The following is a 20,467-nucleotide window of genomic DNA, read 5'->3' on the forward strand; positions in this document are numbered from 1 at the left end:
TGCCGAAATTGAGTGGGAACCAAAGCGGGTCCAGAAGGGCAGTTTGTGAAAAAAGATTTTAGGCCAATAAGTGGGGCAGAATTTATAACGGTATAGATGCGACAATGCTGGGTGGTAGGAATTTTGTGGATTCCTGCAGATCCCAGAAAGTTCAGTGGGGAAAATGTGTGACTTCAAGCAAAGTTGGAGGTTTGCAGGGCATTGTGGGTAAGAAAATGGTGTGGGGTGCATGTAAAGCACACCACCCTGGACTCACGCAGTTGTTCAGTTTTTAGATGTGTCTAGGTCTCATAGATTGTTCTACATGGCAGCGTCCCAAAGTCCAAAAGGTTCAGCCCTCACCATTCCAAGAGGGATGATTTTGAGAGTTAGACAAGCTCTCATGGCCCAAATGTAAAACCAAAACCCAAAATAATCAAATGTCCTCTTGCTTGGCGTTGGGATAAGATCTTTTAGTGTGCGGGGGAGAGCTGAAAGACTGTTACCCCCTTTAGTTGGGGTTTGGGCAAACCGTGCCATACTGGTTGGTAGCCGACCACTCTACTATTTTTTTGTTTGTTAATTCCCTGGCTTCTAGTAGGCTTTCTGACCCCTGGGAGTGGAGCGGGGCTAATTGCCTCATCTGCCCACTGGTTGGGGGTGGGCTATGGCCATACCCCCACCCTCTTGTTTTGAAACAAAATCTGCCCCCTGGGGGTAGATGAGCCTTACAAAAATAGGTCAATCTGCCCCCAAGGGGGTCAGATATGGCCTAAAATAAATTTGCTCCCCAGGGAAAGGACTCTTGCCTTAGAGGTCCCCACTCCTTGTGTGAAATTGGCACAAAAAAAAGAAATCCCTGCTGTCTAGTGGTTTCTGCCCCCCTTGGGGGCAGTTGGTCTAATACAAATAGGCAAATCTTCCCCCAAGGGGGGACAGAAATGGCCTAAAAACAATTTGCCCCCCCCCCCAGGGGAGCGACCCTTGCCTAACGGGTCATCCCCACCGTGCCGGTGGGGCAGAAAAGGCTTAATAAATAATTTGCCCCCTGGGGAGCGACCCTTGCCTAAGGGGTCGCTTCCCTTATCAATGTAAACAAACAAACGAACAATCCCTGGTGTCTAGTGCTTCTCCCCCCACCGGGGGCAGATCGGCCTAATGAATATAGGCCGTTCTGCCCCTGGGTGGGCAGAAATGGCCTTATAAAAAGTGCCACTTGGGGAACCAACTTTGCCAAAGGGGTCGCTCCCCTCATGCCAATTTCATATAAACAATAAAATCCGTGGTATCTAGTGGCATTCCTGCAGCCCAAACGATATGCGATCTAGCTTCAGGAATGCTCAGAGACGTGAAAAGGAAAGGAAAAGCCTTTCCTTTCATTTTCATGCCTCCTTGCCTCCCCTGCTCCTGTACTAATCTGTTTCTCCTCAGTCCACGATGGGAGGTGAGCTCTGATGAGGTCAGCGCATGATGGTGCGCCAAGGTCAGAAGATGCCACCGGGGGGCATCAGGTGGTGGAGGTGGAACGGGGAAGGGATCCTGCTAGGGGGTGGGGGTGGGTGGAAGGCTCACCGGGGAGCACTAGCGATCCGAACCATGAGCTGGTCACAAGACATAACAGTTACATTCTAGGCGCCTCAGATCTGCTACTTTCCCCCACACTAGTCTGTGTTTGACATGTTGCCTTTAGAATCTTTGAACCCTTTCTGGTGTCAGTAATGCAGGTATTCATTGAAGGACTGGACACAGTAATACGAATCATTGACGATTAATGTGAACTGTCCTGTGCCATCAACAGAGCATTGAGCTCCTCTAATTGTGCAGTACAGTCCTCCAAGGTCTGCATGTAGGTGTGCTGTGGATTTAATTCTCCATCCTTCATGTAACCACTCACAACTGCACAGGCGGCAGGGTATCGATGTTTGGTGCCTACTGCTGGTTGGGCTGAGCCATCAGTGTACATTATTATTGGAAATTTTCAATAGGCAAAGTGTTAGCTGGAACTGGGTATTCTGATTCATATTGGAGAAATTCTTGAGTTTGGAATTTAGGGTCAAAAATACAATCAACATCATTTTCTGTCAGAGACATTGCTCATTGAATACAACGTGGATGTGATTTTTGGCGTTAGGAATGCTTTTGTGACAGCCTCAAGGGCTGGGATCGGAGATACAACAATAGTGCATTTTCCCTGGGCCAGAGGTCTCTCTTTAATGACAACCATCTGAGCAGCAGTCAGAATTTTCTTCTGTGGGAACAAAGCACTGTTCAGCTGTGGAAAACAAATCTGATTTGTATGCGATAGGAATGGTATCACCCTCATTGAACGTCACATAGCTGAAACCAATGGCACCAGCAATTACTCTGATGACCAAATGTGTTTTGTTGTCTCTTATGTGTAAGTGTTTAGCTGCAAGCATGTCTTGTTGCAATGCTTTGAGAATGTGTGTGTGTTCGACTGTCCAATATTTGCTTGAAAACTCAGGACATATTAAGTCATATAAAGGCTTAATGCATTGAGCATAATATGGAATCTACGTTCTACCAAAGTTTAAAATGCCCAACAATGACTTGAGCTTTTTGATGTTTGGTGGTTGCAATTGTGTGCATTTTTCTAACAATTGGGGCGCTAGGCTCTTGCCTTCATCTGATAATTTGTATCCCAAAAATAGGACATTAAGGAAAGCTATTTTTGTTTTTCTGAAATCCCACAACAATGCAGCTCACTCGTCTTCTCCAGGCACAGGATCTTCCTGAATCCTTGAAGTAATCTGATTTGCAGAGTTTTGGACTCAAATACTTACACCCCTTTCTGCCTTTGATGTTGGTAAACTCCAAAGCAAAGTCTCTCTTGTTCGCAAGATCATGCCTTGCCCAGAACAGGCCCCAGACACACACTGGGGGTTTGGAGACTTCACTGTGTGAGGTCAGGCACAACCCTTTCAGGTAAGAGTGACCACTCCTCCCTCCATTCCTAGCAGAGATCGCTCCTCAGGATATGCAGGCAACACCCCAGTTCCCTTTGTGTCACTGTCTAGAGGGGAGGTGCAAACAGCCCAATTGTCAAACTGACCCAGACATGGAATCCACAAACAGGCAGAGTCACAGAATGGTTTAAGCAAAAAAGTGCCTACTTTCTAAAAGTGGCATTTTCAAACTCGCAATCCAAAAACCAACTTCACTAAAAGATGTATTTTTAAATTGTGAGCTCAGATACCCCAAACTCCATATTTCTATCTGCTCTCAAAGGGAATCTATACTTTAATAATATTTAAAGGCAGTCCCATGTTAACCTATGAGAGAGATAGGCCTTGCAACAGTGAAACATGGATTTGGCAGTATTTCACTGTCAGGACATGTAAAACACATCAGTACATGTCCCACCTTTAACATACATTGCACCTTGCCCATGAGGCCTCCTAGGGCCTACCTTAGGGGTGCCTTACATGTATAAAAAGGGAAGGTTTAGGCCTGGCAAGTGTCTATTTGACAGTTTACACGGGCACACACAGACACTGCATTGGCAGGTCTGAGCCATGTTTACAGGGCTACTAATGTGGGTGGCACAACCACTGCTGCAGGCCCGCTAGTAGCATTTGAATTACAGGCCCTGGGCACCTCTAGTGCACTCTACTAGGGACCTATTAATAAATTAAATATGTCAATCATGGATAGCCAATTATACATACAATTTACACATATATAGTCCCTGGGCACCTCTAGTACACTGTACTAGGGACTTACCAGTAAATGAAATATGCCAACCATGGGAAGGCAATTACACATATATTTTACATAGGAGCACTTGCACTGTAACACTGGTTAAGAGTGGTAAAGTGCCCAGAGTATACAAAACAGCAAAAACAGAGTCCAGCACACATCAACAACCTCGGAAACAGAGGCATAAAGTTAAGAGAGACCATGCCAAGGATTCCAAGCCTGACAAAATTGTACTAAGAGTCTATAAATTGGTGTAAGCTCATTGTATAAGTGGCAAACCTTAGTTACCACCAAGATGTCTGCATCAAGATGCAGTGTATTTGTGGTCAATAAATGCCAGGCAGGACCATCATCACTCAGAGGACTTAACCTAGCATGCAGTATCGTGTGGGGTACGGTACCATCAAACCAGTTGTTATGGTCTTGAAAAGATAGCGGTATCTCTAAGTATGCATATGCCCTGTATTGTGCAGGTATATGAGCAGGTGTATAATGATGAAATGTATTACTGTTCCCATCGATTGCTGAAGATTGACCAAAGAATAAAATGTATATACCTATAGGCTGGACGAGCTTCAACTACAAATGTAACAGGACCCCCCTGGAGTGTAAGGCCAATTGCATTTCGCAATTACTACCCACTGCAGGTTTGCCATAATAGATATACCTTTTCAGAGATAAGGATACCAAATGGTGAATGGTCCTTCTAAGGTTCAGGCTTGAACAACCTACAGCATTGAAAAGGTGGGCCAGGGATCTGATGGTCTCAGCGAGCAGCTGTAACGAAGTCAGAGAGCATGCAGTCAAGGTCATCTGGCTGGAACCTCCTTCTAACGTGCATGGGACAGAATTTTTTTTTTATTATAAAATAACTGATGTTCAGAGAAAGGGTCCCCACATAAAAATATGTTTGCTTCTATGAATGTTAAAAATGCAGTGTACCACATGTGCCAACATTCCTAATTCACTGTAGTCTTGAAGAAAGCAGTGCAAGAATGTTGTACTAAGAGAAGTAATGCTTTTCTAGGCAAAAGGACAACAAAATATGGAAAATAAAAATACCTTCACAAATGTGGCTAATTCTAAAAGAATAAAATGAAATAAAAAGAAATGTTACTAGGATAAAGGGCACAAGCAGCAGGCCTAATTGCTAAAATAACATGCCCAGAGAACTCACTAAAATGACTAGGTCCATACTTTTCTGGGCTTCCAGGTCACTACTTACAAACAAAGTCTTATTAGATTAAGGTGTTTGTTTTCTTTCACTACCATCTTTTGCTGCAAAGAAATGTTTTGCTAAAAATTTCCTTATTGATTCAAAATACGGAGATCTGGCCTCCATGTCTTTTAGGGTTGTGCAAGTTTAACCTATTTTTGTACCCTTATTTTGTTGGTTCTCATCCAGATCGCTATTTCTTCAAGGGGTCACTTTTTCCCTTCACTTAGTAAGCTGGACAAATCTGTTCAGACCTTAATATAAATGTGCTAATTTTAGAATTCTCCATACTGTCCCATCTGTTATAATTAAAGTCACAGAAATTCAGTCTGCAATTATCAGTGAGGGAATAAAAACAATTTCAGTCTGTGCAGGATGGTTAGAAGTGGGATTGGGCAGTTTAAAAGCCAAATGTCCAAAGCCCTATAACCACAACACTCACTCAGCTCCCTCAGAATGACATAAGTAGGAATGATGAGGGCTCTAATCAAACCCTACAGTAGAGTCCTTTCTGTTCCTTGCTCCACACCCTCAGTATGCATGCCATGCACTGTGTTTCAGCCTACTTTCTTGATTATGACAATAATTGCAGCAACTGCAAAGATCCACTAGGATAATGGCACATAAGCTGCTTCCCTGGGGGCACAAGCCACACCGGTTTAATGCTGGCTGCCTCTTTGCACCATGAGGACTGCAGGTGCCTAATGTACTTTGCCAGTTCTGGGACCCACTCCTCTGACAGGCCACTACACCACTGGAATTCTATCTGCAAGGATGCCGGAACTCTGTCTTCTGTCTGCACCTTGGGCTACAAATTATTCCAACCCCAAACCCGACCTGCTGGGGTTTCCTCTCTCCATGCTATGCAGCACACCAGGTGCAGACCTTCAATGTGCCGGCTATCTCTTTCTCCTCAGCCATTATACACCTCAACTTAGCATGACTCTGCATAGTGCAGCAGTGCTGAGGGGTTGCTAGGAGTAAATCATCTATATACTGAATTAAGTTAGAGCCTTCCTTTAGTGTGAAAGAAGAAAATAAGTTACTTACCTGTAACTGTAGTTTTCCAGTATTGGAATCTTTCATAGATTCACATGCTTGAATCATTCCCCGTCGTCGAGATGGGAGTCCCGGTATAAATTTTCATAAGTAATGTTAAAACATATTGAAGAGAAAAAGGCCCTAGGCCTCTTCAATTTGATAGTCTATCAGAGTCATTTTGTGAAAAGGACCAAACTTGATCCTCCACCAATCAGGCGACAGCACCCTTCAGAACCTCCTGAGAGAAGCTCTAGCACCTCAGATTTTCCACGCACAAGTGCGTATATTACAATGAGTATATGTACTACTAGAAAGAAAGAGGTGAAGTGAGCTTCTCCGGGGAGGTGGGTGGGTCGCATGTGAATCTATGAAAGATTCCAATACTAGAGAACTACAGTTACAGGTAAGTAACTTATTTTCTTACTCCAGTATTGGAACTTTCATAGATTCACATGCTTGAATCAGAGTAGAAAGCAATAAGTATGCACATTGTAAAATGACAACCCTTTTAATAAACAGGTTATCTTAGACCACAAAACCTTATCATCATCATGTATAAAGTGATGAAGTATATGAGTGTATTGACATATGTCCCTACATATATATCTATATATAGATATACATATATATACATCTATCTATACACACGTATATATACATAAATAACAGTATGTTTTTATCTCTAATATAAATAGGTATATTCCTGTGAAGATACATGCTGAAATTTAAATAACAAACCAGTATTAAAACATAAGACAGTAATGTAAGCTGATCAATATCTGATAACCCGCTTACTATGGGATTATGATAGTGTTCCATTATCTTTAGATACATTTCTTTTTTTTTTTTTTTTCTTTTTTTTTTATGTGCATACCTTTTCTAGGATGGAGGGATGGAGGAGAAATGGCTCACCTTCACCTGAAGAGATTCCTGAGAACCGCTTGGCCCACTGCTACCTCTCCGTGCAAGAGGGACTCCAAGCAATAGTGCTTAGTAAAGGTATGACAGCTCTTCCATGTTGCTGCCCTACATATGTCTTGTAGTGGCACTCCGGCAAGCAGTGCCGCTGACGATGAGACTTTTCTCGTCGAGTGAGCATGCACAGATGACTGCAAAGGTTTGCCCGCTGCCTGATGGCAGAAGCGAATAGCAGAGGCGATCCATCTTGAAATACTCTGCTTGGATAGCGGGTACCCCTTCCTAGGGGCGCTGTACGCCACAAATAGCTGATTAGAGCGTCGAAAAGCTTTTGTCCTGTCCAAATAAAATTGAACGCATCTTTTCACGTCTAGAGAGTGTAATGCCCTCTCTGCTGGAGTAGATGGATGAGGGAAAAAAGACTTGAAGACCAAAGGTTCGTTAATGTGAAAGTCTGACGGAACCTTTGGAATAAAATGCGGGTTAGTGCGCATTAGTAGTCTATCTTGTTTAAACTGTAGGAATGGCTCTTGGATGGAGAGCGCTTGTACCTCACTGACCCGCCTAGCTGATGTAAGAGCTATCAATAAGGCAACCTTTCATGATAAATGTTTGAGGGAAGCACGGTGGATCGATTCAAAAGGATGCTTCATCAGTTGTGCCAAAACAATGTTCAGGTTCCACGAAGGAGGTGGAGGTCTGAAAGGAGGGTAAACCCTGAACAGCCCCTTTAAAAATCTCTTAATCAGCCGAGAAGAGAAGAGCGAGGGTGTGTCCTCTGAACGTCTGTATGCAGCCATGGCTGCTACATGAACTTTAATGGACGAGTGTGCTAGGCCAGATCGAGCTAACTCTAAGAGATACGGCAAAATCTCTTCTGGTAGTGAAAGAAAAGGGTCAATTTGACGCTGATGACACCAGGCACAGAATCTCCTCCATTTACACTGATACGCCTTGTTAGTGCTATCCGCTCTGGCCTGTGACAAAATATCTCTGCAGTCCTGCGGGATATTTAAATGCGCAAATTCTCTGTGGTGAGGAGCCATGCCGCTAACCGCATTGAGTGTGGATCGGGGTGTCGAACTTGGCCGTTGTTCATTGTTAGTAAATGAGGTAACGGTTCCAGCGGAATATGAGGTTTGACTGAGAGAATGAGGAGCTCTGTGAACCAATGTTGGCGCGGCCAATACGGGGCTATCAGTATGAGAGTGCACGGTTCTGTTTTCATCTTCGTGAGGACCCTTGGGATCAACGGAATGGGAGGAAAGGCGTAAGCAAAGATGTCTGACCAGACTATCGAAAACGCATTCCCCCAAGATCCCTTTTGGTGATGCCAACTTGCGAAGAACTGGCATTTGGCGTTGTCCTTCTTCGCAAACAGATCCACTGTTGGTGTTCCCCATTGGGAAAAAATCTGGGTGAGTACCGTCTGGTCTAATTCCCACTCGTGGCATTCCGATTTCTGTCTGCTGAGTGCATCTGCTGCTTTGTTGTTTATTCCCGGCAAGTGCACCGCCGACAGTGCGACGCCTTGCTGCGAGGCCCAGTTCCAGATCGCTTGGGCTTCCCTGGAGAGGGTGAGAGATCTTGTACCTCCTTGTTTGTTGAGATAATGCATCGTAGTGGTGTTGTCCGTTCTTATCACCACTCGCGATCCATGGATTCTTGGGAGAAACGCTTGTAAAGCAAGGTGCACTGCCCTGAGTTCTAGCCAATTGATATGCCTTGATGCCAGATGAGTTGACCATCTGCCACTTATTTTCAGGTCCTGTAATACTGCGCCCCAGCCTTCCAGTGAGGCATCTGTTGTTATGGTCCACGGGGCTGGCTGTTGAAGAAACGAGAGACCGATTGAGAGATGATGCTTTTGAGACCACCACTTGAGAGTTTTGATCATTATCGGAGTAATTTGTATCTGGTCTTCGAAAGTTCCTGATACTTGAAGCCATTGACGGTTTAGCTGCTCCAGCAAGGGGTGCATCTTTAGCCGACACAGAGGGATCAGAGGTATACATGAAGACATCATGCCCAATAGTGATTTGAAGAGACGGACCGTAACCTTTCGTCTTCTTTGTATGAAACTCCCTAGGGTTAGTAACCTTTGTTGTCTCTCTAACGTGGGACATGCGATGCCGGATTCCGTGTTCAGTTTTGCTCCCAGAAAAGTAATACTGCGGCCTGGTAGAGGGTTGGACTTCTTTCAGTTGATCGTGAATCCGAGATTGGTCAGCAAGGAAACGCACTTTCTTGTTGACTTGTGTGCTCCTGTGTAAGTCTTTGCCTTTATTAACCAGTCGTCTAAGTATGGAAAGACCTGGTGCTTTCTTCTCCTGAGAAAGGCTGCCACTGGTGCTAGGCATTTGGTAAATATTCTTGGGGCTGATTTGAGCCCGAAGGGAAGGACGCGATATTGATAATGGCTCCTGGCTACGGTAAATCTCAGATACTTTCTGTGGGCAGGGTGGATTGGTATGTGGAAGTATGCGTCCTTGAGGTCTAGCGATGACATAAAATCTCTTTGATTGAGACGCAGAAGGACGTCTTGCAGGCTGATCATTCGAAACGATTGCTTCTTTAGGTATACATTTAGTTGCCTTAAATCGAGGATCGGTCTCCAATCCTTTCACTTTTTTCGAATTATGAAGAACCTGGAATAAAATCCTGTTCCTCTTTGAACCCGCGGCACCTTCTCTATAGCTTTCTTAAGAAGGAGCTTGTAGACCTCTTCTTTGAGTTGTTGAGGGTATCTTGAAGGAGTCCTGCGGGGAGGGTTGGGGGGAGGTTTCTGGACAAATTCTAAAGTATGGCCCCGTTCCACTAGTTGTAGGACCCACTTGTCTGACGTAATGGTTTGCCATTGACTGAGAAATAAGGAAATTCTTCCGCCCAGGGTGACAGGAGGAAGACTGGGCGTAGCCGGCGCCTCGAAGACATCAGGTTCTATGAGCTGCATCCTTAGCAGGGCGGGTTGAGCGTCCACGGCCTGCCGGTCAATTATAGGCTGGTTGAGTCGGTTGTCTTTGGGAATAGTATGGCAGAAATTGTTGTGAAGATGAGGGATAGGAAGAGTATCTCTGTTGTTGATACCCTCCTCTGTAAGAGGGCTGGCCGCGCCCCCTAGGGCGAAAGGACGATTTCCGATATTGCAGGGTCCCTAGTGACCTTGCAGTGTCCGTGTCCGTTTTAATTGACTGTAGGGCTTCGTCCACATGTTTCCCAAATAATGCTTGGCCATCAAAGGGTAAGTCTAGGATCTTATTCTGGACTTCTGGACGAAATGAGGTGGCTTTGAGCCAGCCCTGTCTTCTTAATACAGCAGCGCCTGCAAGCTGTCTGAAAGCAGTGGTCGCTATGTCCATTGCGCAGTCTATAAGCTCTGCAGACGCACGTTGACCCTCTTGCACAGTCTTATTTGCCTCTGATTTTACGTCTTCCGGCAGTTGACTAATGAAATGAAGTGCAATATCTGCCCAAAGCTGTCTGTCGTATCGAGACAAAATAGCCAAGGAGTTGGCAGCTCTAAGCACTAAGCTGGCCATAGAAGAAAATATTTTTCCTATGTTGTCTAGCCTTCTACCCTCCTTATCTGGGGGCGCAGAAATTGGAGCCGAAGGATTCTTTGATCTTCTTTGAGCCGCTTGAGCTACTACGGAATCTTGAGGAGGATGGCCTGTCAAGCATGTTGGGGCATCATCTGGAGCTTTGTATTTCTTATCCAGACGTGGTAAAACTGCTGTGACTGTTGCTGGATTAGTCATGACTTTAAGGCCTTCTTCCCACAAGTAGTTCACCATCGGGATGGAACGCACAGACTCCTGGAAGGGCTCTTTAAAATCATAAAGGAAACAATCTGTTTGCTTCGTAGGTAGCGGTAATGCAAAGCGCTTGGCTGCTCTCTCTAAGAGATTGTGAAAACCTCCAATGTCTTCAGGTGGGGACTCCACCTTCGAATGAGAAGGAGAAGATGGAGCAGGAATAATATACTCGTCCCACTCTGAGTGAGCATCTATGAGCTCTCCTTCTTCTTGATCTCCATCTGAAATGTCAGTGTCCTGGGGAATTGTCATGTCTGGGGTAGCCACATCTGTGAGATGCAAAGTCGTCGGTCTTTGATGTGGAGTAGAAGGACCAGAAATGGGCGATGGATGAGGCTGTTCTCCTTGTGGAGGAAACCGTCTGTTATAATTCGCCAACATGGCTCTAAGGCCAGTAAGCAGGTCGGAAGGGATATGCGTTCCCTGTTGATACTGCTGATGCTCCAAGGAAGCCTGGGGATCATAAGCTTCCTCATATTCCTCCTCTTCCTGATATTTTACATTCAATTCAGAGGGGCTGTGGGCCGTACCAAAAGGCCCATCTTCGTCTGAATCATCATCTCCCTCCAAAAGATGTACTGGTATCAGGGAGGATACCTTACTAGGTGAAGTGTGGGTTGGAGTTAATGTTTCTGTTCTTTTTTGGTATTTTTCCCTCGTCGACGGTGTCGTCGACGATCTCGTCGACGACGTGTAAACTGACTTTGTCGTAGACGGTGCCGTCGATGCTGGACGCACTGTTATTTTAATAGCCGCAAGCTTCGCCGACGAGTCTACCGTCGACGAAGTCCTCGTCGACGGTAAAGCTGATACTGACATCAGCGCCGTCGACGATAACGAGGTGTAGACGGTCGTCGACGCTGAAGTCGTCGTTGTAGTTCTCGTCGACGGTGGTGTACTCATCGACGATGTCGCCGACGGAGCCGTGGACGACGGAACACCTAAAGTAGTTGGAGTCGTCGGCAATGCGCTCACCGACGGTGCCGTCGACGGGGAATCCGTCGACGAGGCCTTTTTTCCAGTCATAGAAGATGGCTTTTTGAAAGGCACAGATGAGGATTTCCTGTGCCTCTCTGAACTGGAAGAATGTTTTTTCCCCTCTTTACTTGAGAGTCTAGTTGGGGAAGAAGATGGGCTGCGACCCTTATAAGACCTTAAAGCAGTCTTTTTGAGGGCTTTCCTTGAGGTTTGTGAGGGAGATCTAGAGCGTGATCTTGCTCTTTTAGTTGATCTCTTGGAAGTGGATGATTCCTCACTCTCAGAATCAGAAACTGGATCCTTCCTATGCTTCAGTTTCTGCAGCCATATTAGTAATCTGCCTTCTCTATCCTTTAAAGTTTTAGAAGAAAAAGTACGGCAAATCTTACAGTCCTTGGCTGAAAGATCTGGATAGAGGCAGTAAATGCAGTCTTGATGAGGATCTTCAGAATGAAGTCTTTTCTTCCCACAAGTCTTGCAGTCTCTAAAGAGACTTTTCTTTTCCTTGTCAGACATAGTTGAAAAATAGCTGACAAATCAAAATAATTGAGTTTCTCTGAGAGAAAAAGAGCTGAATAAAGGTGTGAAAACAGAGCAGAGCTCTGAGGAGACTCCCTAGCACGACGTGCGGTAGAAAATCTGAGGTGCTAGAGCTTCTCTCAGGAGGTTCTGAAGGGTGCTGTCGCCTGATTGGTGGAGGATCAAGTTTGGTCCTTTTCACAAAATGACTCTGATAGACTATCAAATTGAAGAGGCCTAGGGCCTTTTTCTCTTCAATATGTTTTAACATTACTTATGAAAATTTATACCGGGACTCCCATCTCGACGACGGGGAATGATTCAAGCATGTGAATCTATGAAAGTTCCAATACTGGAGTAATCTAAATGACTCTTTATGGTTTGACTGAAAATGGAGGTGCTTCAGGGTAATGGAGTCCATGTGTGCCTTTTATTGCAAAATTGGAAGGAATATCAGGGTGCAAGGGTATAGAGAAAAAGACAGACCTCAAATCAAGAACAGAAAAATATCTTGTTGCGATGGGTATGTTGGTCATTATAGTGGCCAGATTCAGCACAACAGGGAATGAAGGAACTACAATCTTGATCATTGCCCTTAAATATTGCACAAAATGAGATGTAGGGGCCCCATCTGGGCCCTTGAAAGCCTTTTTTAGGAGAAAAATCAAGGTATTACTGGAGATAGCATTTTTCCTTTCTGTAGAAGAGCTCTGATAACTGGTATAAGACCTAGTTCACTTTCATTTGATGTTTTGTATTGAAGTATCCTAGGTAGTTGTGCACTGGGATAGATTTGTATCTGGGCTGGAAGGGAATCAAGGACTTGCCCTACACTACTGGGATGCCAGGCCCAAGTGAGGGGACACTACTTTGCAATTCAATAGGAACGGGATATGTGGCACATGCTTGAAATGTCTGTAACAATAGGCTCTTAGTTTAGCTTGCTATAAGAAAACTCTCTGGTGTATAGTGTATGATTTGGTGTATAGTGTATGGTACATTGCAACTTACACAAGCATTCTGTTACTAATTCACCTATAAGACTGACTGCCAATATTGTAGTTTCTGAAAGTAGGGCATTGTGTATTTCAGATGACTTTAACATAGATATTATAGCTCCAGTGTCAACCAGTAAAGAAATGTCTTGACCAAGAATCTTGTCAGTCATGTAAGGGCCCTGAAGTGAATATCCTGCCATGTTGCCCTGTTCATGTGAGTGCTTTTGAGCTACCCACTTTTTCGAGCCTTTGAGCATTTTTTATTTGGATCACATTAGTCCTGTTCTCATTACTTTCATAGATTTAGTATTGGACTCATTTCGACAAGTAATTGTAAGTTGGCGAAGTGCGTTTTGTTTATTTTAATATTGTTGTACAAGTGACAGCCCACTATTGGGAATGTATGTGTTAATGTTCTTATTTATTCTTTCTTTTACGGTGTCCATCAGTTCTGTCTCCTGATGAGAACCTTGGAAATGTTACAGGGTTTGAAGTGCGTCAATGTTCTACCCCAGGGAGTGCTGTTGAAAGATTTTATGGGCACACAGGGAACAGTGAACTAAAGTTATAAATAGACATTATCCCTGATCTTCGCCCAAGCCTGAACTTTGTTTGGTGCTGTACCTGCTGATGATCACCCATTTGTCAGGGGCTCTCTATTCAAATGTAGGATTGCCCCTAATGAGATTTCAGTTTCAGAACTGTGACACATCTGAGTTTTGGTTCTTGTGTTACATGATTACCAATGTATCTATTGTAAACATTTATGTTTTAGTTGTGTTATTTGTTGTGGGCCATCATAAATGATTGATGTTTACATGAAGCTGTTGTGGGTCTTGCTTGTCTATTACAATGTTGTTTAAAAATGCAATTTGAAGTATAGTACATAACGTATGTAAATCACTCTGATTTAGTTCTGTGGTTTCAGACATAAAAGCAATTAGTCAGTCTTTCCCACAATGGTATTCTCAATTTTGGTGTTGAATTACTTTTAGAAAGATGGATCTTCTTACTTTAGCCATTTGCTGTCTACTGCCTGTTATTGATCACTTGTCTGGGCTGGGTGACAATGGGCTTTGTGTATTCCCCCTAGTCAGCCACATACAATGGGAGCTTAGGTGTGACTTGATGGGCCATCCTGGCAGGATGGGAGGGTGGAGCTCGCCACAGCTTCAATTATACCTGAATAGGCTGTGTCCTGTCCCCACACATTGAGGGGCATAACCCCCTCTGATATCATGGCAGGAAGGTCAGGACCTCTGTGCACTTCAAAGGCCCGTCTATGAATTATCCCCCATTTCAAAGGCGCAACTGGGTTTAAGTAGTGGACCTCTGACATCTTAGTTCAGTATGCGTCTGAACCTGCGACTGCTCTACCAGGAAGAAAGACTGACGTGTCCTCAGAACTTTTCCTGGGGCTCACACCCAACAATCGAAATGATTAGCAAGAGACGAAAGCTAAAAAATACACATAATAAAGAAACAGGGACAAAGAAATGTTGAACAGTGTTAATAGCCATCTACAACACAAAGTCAAAAGTAAAACAGCATGACATTGGCAATGGCACTTGCTGGTAGTCCACCAGGAGATACACATTCATCTTTCACAAGTAAAATGTCTAGAAGTAAAGAACGAGCACTAGAAGTGCCTGCTCTTTGAAAAGACCCTCAACCTTTGCCGATATAAAGGAAAAGTAGGTGCTAGAGGTATGTGATCTCTAAGAGGGGCCTTTCAACCTTGCCACCCAAACTTGAGGCAGGCCTATAGTAAACAGGTTTGAAGGTAGGTTTGTGAAGTAACAGGCATGGCCAGCCTTTGCTTTCAAGGTAGGAACAGCACCCCACTTGGTGCAGCTGCTCACCACACCCTTAAAAACATTCCAAAATCAACAGCTACCAACACATAGAATGGTGGACCTCCTTTCACCCCACTAGTCCATATACATATATTCTAAAACTGTCCCTAAGCTGATGCTATTATCTTACCCGAGCACCACCTCCACTGTTTCATAAACACATCAAATGTTCCATACAATAATCACAATCAATGACGATATAACAGTCAATCCATATCCAACTGTGCATTGTTTGTACGTACAACCATGTTCCTTTGTTGGACAATCTGATGTCTTAAACTCCTGGTATATCTAAACCTTATCTGTGTCTAACTTAAACTATATTTATACCTAGGTACCCTTGCCACAAAATGCTTTGGACACTGCTCACAAACGTATTTGTAAACACTGGGGTACCATGCAAGCTATAATCAGGTCACTGTCAGCTGAGCATCTTGCCCGGAGGTTTAGACATGAAATGTTTCTACATCAAAGCATGCTATTGTTCTATACCCCCTCTTGTGACTACATATAGTATTTACAACTGGGTACTCTTCTACTTTCCAATGTCTACACCTTCTCTTGTCACATACAACAGCAGGAACAATGAAAGCCTAAGGCGAGGAGGGACTAACATGTGGTGAGGCAGAGAGCAGCAGAAATCTCTACAAGGGGGAAACCAGGTTTTTCAGGGTACCACCGAAGATAGTCGGCAAACTGTCTACTCTGACCAATGCAGAGGGTGTGTCCTTGAATGCAAGTTCCCGCCTACGGAGATAACAGTTCAGCAACGCATTCTATTCTCCACCATGTACTTTATTATTCAACAGCTGCAAGGAGCCAGGTGGATCTTCTCAAAATACAGAAGTTGCATTTGGGTTACATAGATTATAGAAATGTTACATAAATAATACAAGGTCAACATAGGTGATTTCCAAATATTTATCTAATCATTAATCTGTCTGCAATGAAGATCTTTATGGGGCATTCAACTAAGCAAACTTGAGTGAAGCATAGCAGCAGCTTGTCATTTATACTTGCGGCTTGGTCATTTCTCAAGGCCTTTTTATTACAGCAAAATTATAGAAGTTCATATAAAAGTCAGCAACTTTAACACATTCTACAGCCTTCTCTATTGAGTGTCACAAAATGTGTTAGACATGTCAACCTTAGAGTGGTCTTCCCCCAAACATTTTACCTTCAGACCTCCTATTTTTGCTGAATTTGTTTTAGTTGCCTATAGTACTCTGCACATTTTACCACAGCTAACCAGTGCTAAATTTCTTGGGTTCTCACCTCTAAACATGGTTAATTTGGCTTATACCCAATTGCAATAATTGCATCTTAAGGTGCTAGTAATGTGCTACCATGTGTATGTAGGGGTTGTAAATTAAATGCTTGGTCTGCAGCACTGTTTATGCCACCCAGCTAAGTAGCCCTTTCAAACATATCTTGGGCTTTCACTGCAGGCTGTGTTTGCAGTTTTAAACTTTCATTTCAACCTAGCAAAATGCAACTTTTGCCAGGCCAGACCTTCCTTCTTAATACATAAATTTTACCCCTAGGGAAGGTCCTGGACAGTCCAGAAGGCAGGGTGCAGTGTATTGCAAATGTTGGACATGTAATTTTACGTTTTAAATATCTGGTTTAACAAACTCTTACATTTATTTTTCACTACTGCAAGGTCTATCTCTCTCGCAGGATAACATTAGAGTCGTCTTATTACATTTAATGAGCTGTGACTTCCAAATGGGAACAGGTAACAAGTTCATGCTTGGTTGAAGGGTAAAGAAAAATCCTTTTAAATGGTAAAGTCAGATTTTAAGTTGAAGATGCCACTTTTAGTAACTTGATTTTTTCTGCCTTAGCTATTTAGTGACTGCAGCCTATCTCTAGGTCATATGACTGGATGTAGCTGAAAGTTGGGCCTTTTTGGATTCCTCCTAGACAGCTGCACACAATAGAGAGCTTAAGTGTGCCTATGTGCGCCATCACTAGCAGGATAGGAAGGCAGAGCTAGGCACAGGCCAATGTACATTTCAATAAGCTGTGTCCTGCCTCCACACAAAAGGCTACATGTCCCCGGTAGCTAGTTTGTAGCCAAGGCAGGGGAGACGGGAAACCTATGCACTTCAAAGGAAAACCTCTAGAAGCTTCTCCCACTTCAAAGGTGGCCACTGGTATAAATATAGGAAATTAGATACCAACTCCTCAGTACACTTCTGGACCTGTGGAAACTCTATCAGGAAGAAGGACTGCTGTGCTGATGAAAAGTATTGCCACTCTGCTAGACTGCTGCCCTGCTGGCCTACTGCCTTGTTAATCTGCTGCATTTCTTGATTGCTACCCTCCGGTCTGAGTCAGAAGGATTGGACCTGCATCTGAACGTAGGACTCCCAGCGTGACTCCAAGTGCGAGTCTGCTGGCCACATGCTCTAAGCTATAGGGATATATCAGGCTCACCACCACCTGAACCAGCACCCAGATCCATCATAATCCACCCCTCAAGGAAACCTTGCAGGAGACCAGGGTGGTCTGGATTAGGTGGATTCTTCCCATTTATTTTTTACCAAAATGTCCTGCAAACATCAAACTTTGGCTCAAAATATAGATTTGTTCACATTTCTGTAAGAGAAAGCTCCAGAATATGAAGGGTCCTACAAACATACTGCCACTTATCATTTCTTGAATGTTCTCCTGGCAGTGAAAGACTCCTAGAGTCATTTTTCACTGTTGCTAAGCCTTTATTTCCCCTTGACTAACACTGGCTTACCTTATTTAATTGATTAATACTTGGTTACCTTATTAGAATTTACAAATAATAACTATGGATTGAGAGCAGATAGAGTAATGCTGTTTGTTGAACTGAAGTTTAAAAACAATTTAAATGGTGAAGTGGGCCATTGTAGCAGAATGACTATGAGGAGCTGCATCAGCTCCACTCACACTTCTACCACCAGACCTCTCCTGTCACCCAAGACTTCCTAGAGCCTTGACATGTAAAAGGAATAAGTTTCCAGAACCAGATGTGGGTATACTAAAGTGAATCCCACCCAGTTCAAAGAATGGCACAAGATATATATATTGGTCCTCTTTAGCCACTCTTTAATATATTCTTCGACCTGTGGACTTTATAGAAGATAGATTGCCCTACCAGCAGAAGACTACCTTGCTGCTACCAGAGGACTGCTCTGCTGCCTGAGGACTGCCTGGGTCTCTGAGAATGAATACTGTACCTGCTCCCTTCATCCCAGGATAACCTCACCCCAAAGATGAGATAGCTGAACCCCCTGTTTGAGGGACTGTTAGAAATAGAATCTCTGGTTTGCACCCTGTCCAAGTAGGGACCCTCACTGTAGTCAGGGTAAGGGAGTCAAACAGCTAAGATAACCCCTGCTCACCCCATAGGTACCTTGGCACGAGCAGTCAGGCTTATCTCAAAGGCAATGTGTCAAGTATCTGTACACCACACAGTAACACAGTGAAAACACTGCAAATGAACTCCACACTAGTTTAGACAAATAGCCAATATTTATCTGAATAAAATAAGACCAAAATGACAAAAATCCAAAATACACAAGTAAAGATAAGACTTTTTAAAGGCTTAAATGAGTCTTAATCTATAGGAATCAATGGTTGTGTCTTTTTGACTCACAGTACCTGAAATGCTTTAAAAAAAAGATAATGCGTGCCACAGAGGACGTTTGGCAGCGGAAAATAGGGTGATGTTTCAGTTGCTTACTGCACAGGGGAGGTGATGCGTTGGTTCCTTACTGGCAAGGGAAGTGAAGCGTTGATTCTTTCCTCACAGGAAAAGTGAAGCAAAGTGTCCTGCAAACATCAAGATCCGGGTAAAATTTGAGATTTTTCTCAAAGTTCTTACAGGAAATGCTCTGCAAATTTCTGGGATCTACAAACATCCTACTACTCAGTATTTTCACAATTATTCCAATACAAACAGTATCCCATTTGTATGGGCTTCCCATCAACTGTTACAGGAAGGCCCTCAAATTATCCATGGAGACTTCATGAACTTTCCTTGGAGTTTTAGTCTTTCTGTCAAATTAGGAGCTGCGATATGTGAGTGTGGGTCTGTTGTCACCCAATAAAACCTGTCAAACACAGATATTTCTAAAAATTGGCCATACATGGAGCTCAGTGTGGACCTGTTTAGGTGGATCCAACAACTTTTACAAACCAGAATGCACTACAGAGTTTTTCTCAAGTTTCCAACAGCGAATGTCAAGGAATTTACGGGCATAATCAAAAGTAGTTCTAACAGGTATTCCAATATTTCCATTGACAAAAACAGTACCTCACTTGTGTGGCTGGGCCAATCATCTGTGATGGGAATGGATAAAGCTTAGAACATATATAGTCAATATACTATCAATGTGGTCACTAGTTCAGTCTGTCCTTGTCTCAGACAATAGGTCAACCCAAGTATGTGGGTGCAGTTTTCATTTGGAATATTACATAAATTTGGTTAAGACTTTTACCATATTCTGCATGTTCCTGAGCTTTTTTCTCACATACAAAAGTATAATTTAAATACTATAACCCATCACTTGACATTTTGAGGTATATGCAATGTATATGTTATATTCAAGTAACACCACCATGTACTTGGGGTTGGTAGGTTTCACGGGGTAATGTTCAGCAACTGTGGACTCAAACACCTGTCACACCCACCATGAAGTTATTATTGAATTAATTTGGATACTGTGTTATACCTCTTCTCTACCTTACACAAAACACAGACATAAGTACTAGGGATAGTAGTAGTCAAGAGAGAAGGGTGAATAGTGTAATCTTCCTGATTTACAGCCAAGAAAAGACTAAAGCACAGGTACTGAAAATCTATTAGAGATGAAATATCACTTGTTTTGTGTTGTTTTATTCTCTTTACTATAAAATAGAAATTGTGTAGGAAGGTAGACACTAAGGGCCTCATTCCGCTGATGGCGGTCGGACCCTCGCCAATGCAATGGTCCGACCGCCATATCACAAATATGACGGTGGGTGCCACGGGATGACCGCAAGCACCACCAGCATCCTGGCTCCCGGCAGTCTGGCAATTCTGGAGATCCTAATCCTCCAGGGCAGCGCTGCCATGGGGATTACGATCTTGTTCTCTGCCAGTGGTTTTATGTTGGTAACACTGACATGAAATTGCTGGCAAAGAATGGGTGCAGCGGGCCCAAGGGGGGCCCCTGCACTGCCCATGCACTTGCCATGGGCAGTGTAGGAGCTCCCCTGACCGGCACCATTGCAGTGTTCAATGTCTGCTTTAATTATGAACCGGAGACTATGCTGTAGGCTGCTTCCCAGTAGGCCTGTAATGAAGAAAAGGTTAATCCACAAACCCTTACCTGGGTAACGAAACAATTTATAACACAAGATTGGTCAAAAGGCTGGGATTACTAACTATTTTCTGCAAAGAGGAGT

This window comes from Pleurodeles waltl, chromosome 1_2 (assembly GCF_031143425.1).
Source record: "Pleurodeles waltl isolate 20211129_DDA chromosome 1_2, aPleWal1.hap1.20221129, whole genome shotgun sequence".
Taxonomy (NCBI): Eukaryota; Metazoa; Chordata; class Amphibia; order Caudata; family Salamandridae; genus Pleurodeles; species Pleurodeles waltl.